The sequence below is a fragment of the Canis lupus genome, chromosome 29, assembly GCF_003254725.2.
Source record: "Canis lupus dingo isolate Sandy chromosome 29, ASM325472v2, whole genome shotgun sequence".
NCBI classification, from domain to species: Eukaryota; Metazoa; Chordata; class Mammalia; order Carnivora; family Canidae; genus Canis; species Canis lupus.
In genome coordinates this window covers 3,212,776-3,219,552 of record NC_064271.1, presented here as the reverse complement: position 1 = coordinate 3,219,552, position 6,777 = coordinate 3,212,776, and the positions used below count along the sequence as shown (strand labels likewise).

The window sequence follows — 6,777 nt, the reverse complement described above, 5'->3', positions numbered from 1 at the left end:
AAAGTTATAGGCTTAACAATATAATTTTATACATGTTGCTTTATATAATTGCTTTTAAAATCACTTAAGAGAACAAAAGCAAAGAAATATGCATTCATACTCTTTTTAAGATTACCAAGTTATCTTCACTAGTGCTCTTTTTCTTCCTGTAGTTATTAGTTACTGTCTGGGTTACTCATTTTCAGCCTGAAGAACTTCCTGTTTTATTTCTTGAAAACTGGTTCTTCTTGCAACAAATCTTTTGTTCTTATTATCTGGAAATGTCTTTATTTTACTTTTATTTTTAAGGTATAGCTTGCTGAATATAGGATTTGCTATGGAGGTGATTGTATCCCCTCAAAATTTGTATGTTAAAGCCCTAACTTCCAATGTGACTATTTCTAGAGATTAAGTCTTTAAGAGGTAATTAAGTTTAAATGAGGTCATAAGGGTGTGGCCCTAATTCCATAGGACTCCCCACCTTGTAAGAAGAGGAATAATTCTCTCTTGCTTTTTTTCTTTTTTTTCTTTTCATTCATGGACTGAGGAAAATATATGTGACAACCTATTGAGAAGGGGACCATCTGCAAGTCAAAAAGTAAAAATTCTCCAGAAACTGAATCTGCCAGAACCTTGATCTTGCACTTCTGGCCTCTAGAACTGTGGGTAATTAAATAAATCTCTGTTGTTTAAGCCAATGCAGTACATTGTTAAGGCAGCCCTAGAAGACTAATACAGACTTTTTGGCTCCAGGTTTGTTTTCTTTTTCTTTTTTTTTTTTTCCTTTGAGCCCTTTGAATATATTATCACACTGTTTTCTCCATGTACTATTTATGAGAAGCCATAAACTGTTTAGTGTTTTTGAAACTTCCTTCTAAGTGATGACTGATTTTTCTTTTTGCTATTTTTGAGATATTCTCATCATTGGCTTTCATTATTTCCATTATGACACAAATTTTGGATCTTTTTCTGTTTCTCCTACTCAGTTTTTCAAGCTTCTTCAAATGTGTAAAGTTTTTCTTCAAATCTGGTGTGGAGAAAATTAAGGCCGTTCCACTTTAAGTTCAGCTTTAGCACAAGAACAGCCATCCCAGGCCCCTGTGAATAAGAGCTGAAATTTACATTACTTCAGTTACAGTTTACAGCTTAACGTCCTAGAAAGCCCCATATTAGAATGAGAACAGAGCCCAAGCCAGGGGCAGGAAGCTCCATATTAGAATGAGAACAGAGCTCAATGCCCTTGAAAGCCCCATATCAGAATGTAAACAGAACTTGGGAAATTGCTCCAGCCCTTCTGGAGGTCCCCTAGACCAGCCCTTAAAACTGAGCTAAAACCCACTTCAGGGTCCAAGTCCCTGCTCCGCTTCAAACCAGTGGATTTGAAGCCACTGGTTTGAAGCCACTAAGTGTGGTGTGTGACATGGCTCCATTTCTTTCTGGCCAACTTGTGCTTGAGTTTTCCCCACTGAGCTTCATTTGTCGAGTTATATAGAAACTTTGTTATATACTTATCTGACCTAAGTCAGAATTTTCAATATTTGGTTTTGGAAGGACAATTATACAGGCCTGGGGCTCTCCTTAGTGGCCCTGGGTTATGCATCTCAGCCTGGAAATATCTGTGTTTAGAACAAAACTGGTTGAAAATAGGTTTAGGGAAGAGTCTCACTTGTCACCAATTCATTGTGTCTCAGCCAAGTTTTGACCTTTGTTCTGTAAAGTGCTCAAAGTCTTGTACCTTATGCAAGGTGTGGGCACATCAGTTGGTCACTTGTGAAACAGCAGTTACTAAAGAATTTTTAAAAATACAGAGAAAAAAATGCAGCCATTATCTGGAATGCTGAAGTCTGTACATCTAAGAGCACAGGGCTCACTAGGACCCATAAATATTCTTCTGCTGCTGCTGTCTGTGCTTCTGTTACAAAGACCTTGCTCCGCAAGATTATAGAGAAAAGCACTCAGGTTATCCCTGTGGCACAATGAAGAGGTTAATTCAAACCCAACATAAGCCCAACTTCAATCCTATAAAGCAACCATTGCCATGGGGAAAGCTACAAACACAAGGCATACTACTTTGCCGATCTCTGGAGGAACAAACACATATATATGAGCAAGGTAGAGAGGAATTTGTCTGAAGTATATTTATTCAGTAACAATAATTTAATATATATGCCACCGAAGCGAGCACTAACGACAATTTAAAAATAGAAAAGAAAGATAAAAGAAAATTAGAAATCTGGTTATAGAGAAGGAAACAAACAAAATAACTGAAACCGAGATCCACAATTTGACCAAATCCAAAATTTACTAAAATAATTTGTATAACAAAAGTTCAAAGGCTACTGATTGACTTTTGTGTCTCAACAACTTTGTGGGGTTTTTTTTCTTTTTAATTATGGAATGCTTCACTAATTTCCATATCACTCTTGCACAGGGGACATGTTAATCTCTCTATTGATCCAATTTTAGGATATGTGCTGCCAAAGTGAACATTCAACAACATTGGATCTGAATTAACTTTAGTATCTGTCAAAATATACCCACTGACAAATCTTCATGGTTTTCATCTTCATGGTCTGGGGCTCAAATTACAGATACACCTGGGATTCCACCTAGTAAGCAAGGTACTTTTCTTATTCTTAAAAGGCTTACAAAATATAAAATAGAGTACAAATAAATATGCCTCAGCTTGACCATCAGAACTATCATCTTGCCTAATTCTGCACTACTAAAAAAATCAATAACACTGGAAATGTATCAGAGTGGACATTGTTACCTAATGAGCAGTAAGTTTTTTTTTTTTTTAAGGTTTTATTTATTTATTCATGAAAGACACAGGGAGAGAGGCAGAGATACAGGCAGAGGGAGAAGCAGGCTTCCCGCAGGGAGCCCAATGTGGGACTTGATCCCAGGACTCCAGGATCATGCCTGAGCCAAAGGCAGATGCTCAACCACTGAGCCACCCAGGTGTCCCAATGAGTAGTAAGTTAAAATTAATTGGTCTTTGGAATTTTTAAGTCATCTTGATAAAATAGGACCCCATTGACCTTCCCCAAGTTGACATGTTATGGCCCAATGTAAACTAATACAGATTTTAAGCACTGAAACCCATTATTTGAGACCTTTTAAAAAAATCCAATTATCCTCATTGTTTCTTCCCTTAGTCCAATTTGGCCTGTTCTTAAACTTACAAAGAAAATATGGCTCCTCAAAGCAGACATAGTAGACTTAATGCTATGACTCCCATTGAAGCCCCTCATATAGGATATCATTGAATTTACTGACTTTATCTAATCTCTCTGTTATAAATTTGGCTAATATGTTCTACTCAGTGTTCTTTCAACAGCCCCTCAGCTGAAGCTCCCTTTCAACTTTGTCTGCCCACGAGGTATCTCAAAGCCTTACCACCACACAATCTTTGCAAGCAAGAACTTAACTTCATTCAACTTTGTCCGGGAACACTGACACAATATTATGCTCATTATACCTTCTTTCCAGAAGATTCACTTGGCACACTCTTTTAGGACATGCAACCACTCACAAAGGAACTCAGAAAAAACACAGACACATACTAGGCTTTACAAACTTTGTTAAAAATCTATAAACATTATTTGGCAAATCAAGGATTGCACCATTTGCCATCAGTGAGAAATAGCTCTTGATCCTGTCAGTGCCCAGGACATTAAAAGAAGTCCAACAACTTTTACACTGTTTCAGTTCTGAAGACAACCTGTCCCTCACTTCTAAATTTTACTTAAGTCTTTGTATTGTTTTACTTACAAATAAGCCTTCTTGATGAGGGGCTCTAAAACAAAAGGCTCTAGAATCTGCCAAAATTGCAATACAACAATCATCCCCACTAGTGCCTCCTCCCCAAGAGCTCCTTCACTGAGGGGGCTTTAACAAACTCCTCTCTAGATCACCTATGATAGCCATAAGCTGACCATGAGCTTCTGATGCAAGAAACTGCTTGTGTCATTAGCGTGGAATTGCCGGCAACAAACTGTGCACTTCTCAAAACAGAGGCTATCACATGCCCAGAGGTGGTGACCCTCTGTACCCAGCTGCCTATTGTGCCTTTGGTCATCAAAAGAGCATGCCTATAGCTCAGAATAGCCACCAAGACCTGCCTATGAAGGATGGAGCCAAACTTGGGCCCTATATCCTACCTATAAGACCTATAAGAATGGGTTGTCTTCCCTATCCTCAGTACTTTGCCATACGCCACACTCTAGAAAGTAGTCACCTCTCTTCTGGACTCCTTGGCTACCTAGAAAGTCCCCTGAAGTCAACTGAATAAATAGCAATGGGAGTTCATACACTTTTTGGAATGGCTGCATATCACTACTTGCATAATTTTATAGACTCCTGGGCCAGTACTAATATTCTAGAAGCCCGGTCTGGCCAACAGCAGCAATAGCAATCCCTTGTCCAATGTCACCCCATTTGGAGGAAAGACCTCTGGGAATCTCTTACCTTCAGAAAACCAAAATATAAATCAATGCATTAAATAGTAATCTACATGTACTAAAGTCACAAGACAAGGCTTCATCAAGACACTCTATATGGCCCTCAGAGTTCCAGATAGACATCAGTGATAGTGACCAAAGCACTTGCTTCTCAATATACATAATGATGAACTTGAACAAGATATTCAATGTGATTTTCTCCTCTTTTACCATATTTATGCTACAGACCTCATACTCTTATCTTTGTTCTCTGTAGGTTAGGAGATTTTCTTCCCTTTTCTTCTTTAAAGGTCATCTTTTTCTTTGGTTTTCTGCAGTTCAGGTAGAATTCACTTAGATCTAGGTTTTTGTTTTTTAAATTTGGGACTTCTACAGGTTCGGTGTTACCTGATCTTCTTGGGTCTGTGGTTTTGTGCCCATTAATTTGGAAATTTCTCTTTTATTATTAATTCATCATGTAACTCTTCTCTATTTACTTTTCTTCTTCTTCTTCTTCTTCTTCTTCTTCTTCTTCTTCTTCTTCTTCTTCTTCTTCTTCTTTTTTCTGGTATTCCCATTATGTAATTATAAAATTGTGACAAATTTCTTGGATGTTCTGTTTGTTTGTTGCTCTTTTATAAAATCTGTTTCTCAGTTTGGGAATTTTCTATTAACCTATCTTCAAGCTAACTACTTTTTTCCTTGGTCTTGTCCAGATGAGTGACAAGATCATTGAAGGCATTCTTTATTTCAGTTAATGGTTTTGATTTCAAGTATTGCCTTTTAATTATTTTTGTTGCCTTATATTTGTTGTGTTTATCCATTTTTAATGTTGTCTACCTTTCCCCTTTTAGATATTATTCCAGTTGCTTGACAGTTCTATCACCTATGACATATTCAATCTGTTTCTAAATTTACCTCTTTAAAAAAAAATAAATAAATTTACCTCTTTATACATTGATTTTCTTTCCATTTAGCATATTGTGTTGGGTAATTGGAGTCAAGTTAAATAAGTCTTTAGTGTAAGGATTTATGATAATGCATCTAGATTTTGGACTGTATTTAATGATTGCTATAGGGTATAGGTGCCAAAGACTTCAAATTCTTCTACTCTCCTTATTTTTATTTCCCTTTTGATTTTGGGGTCCCTATGGACTTGTTCTCAGAGTCATTCTGCTCTTAAGCTCCTTCAGATGGATCCCTATTGGTGTGGTGGTAAAGTGTCAGGGAGGGGAAGTATTCTATAACCTTATAGTGGGCCTATGTCTCTGGTCTGTGACTTTCACAAGGGTTTTTCTTCAATGGTAAAGTGGTTTTATTTTTGTTGTGTTGTTCATCTTTTTTAGCAATATAGAAAGGCTAATAGAAGCTGAAGTGGGAGGCAGGCCTTTTCCTCAGTTGGGATAAAGTTCTGGTAAGTTTCCTCTCACCCCCAGAAGTATTTGTTACATAGAGTACTCTGGGGTTATTTTACAATGATTTCTCTTCCTTTGCCCTGACAGCCTAACAAGGAGACATTTTTTGGCTCTTCATCATGAGAACCTGTTGAGGTTCCTAGAGCATGGGGGTCCCCCTAAAACTGTAATCACTGGTAATTTCTCCTTCTCAAGCTAGTTTACACCACATCCAGAAATTAGTAAAATTTACCAGTTAGGTGAGCCTCTCAGTTTATGGTTTTAGTAGCTCTGATCTCCATGAGTAGACCTCAGATCTGATTCTCTAGATTTGCTAAATTTACTCCAGATTTGCAGGGTCAAATTTTGCACACTCTTAGTTCTCTGATGGATCAATGAAAAGTTGATTTTGTGGCTGTCTAGATTTTTTTTATTGTGTGTTGGGGGGCAACAACTCCCAAGCTCTTTACCTGTCAGGGCTGAAATTAGAAATTTGAAATATTTTTAAAATTTCTTCTTATCACTTCTTATTTCATTCTTGATTTCTTTCAACCACTGCTACATGGTATATTCCCTCTAGAGATCCTCTTTTTTTTTTTTAATCTCTCTCAGATTGTTAGTTAATTATTTCCACAGATTTTTTCCTTCAAGGTATGATGTAGTTGAGATCTGCATAGATTCTGTACAAAGGAGAAATGAAGAAAGGAAAATTTCTGTCATTGTACCAGCTTTAGGGAAAGCACATGAAAATAAACAATTCTAAAAATTCATATATCCTAGTGATTTGGACTACCATTTGATTTTTGGGGCAGACTTCCCAGTTTCAAATTTCATCATCTATATAAATATATATATATTTACATATAGAATGTACTTACATTGTATTCGCCTAATATATAAATTAAGTAAATAATAGTACCTATTTCACACTCATGTTATAAGGAGGCAATGTAGATCAA

General features: G+C 36.8%; 1 non-coding gene across 1 annotated transcript; it reads right to left on the bottom strand.

Moving 5' to 3' along the window:
• Positions 1-2,365: 2,365 nt before the first annotated feature.
• On the bottom strand, positions 2,366-2,467 carry LOC112678668 (U6 spliceosomal RNA). The gene has a single exon (XR_003147753.1). It is a non-coding gene; the product is annotated as a U6 spliceosomal RNA (small nuclear RNA).
• Positions 2,468-6,777: the final 4,310 nt, after the last annotated feature.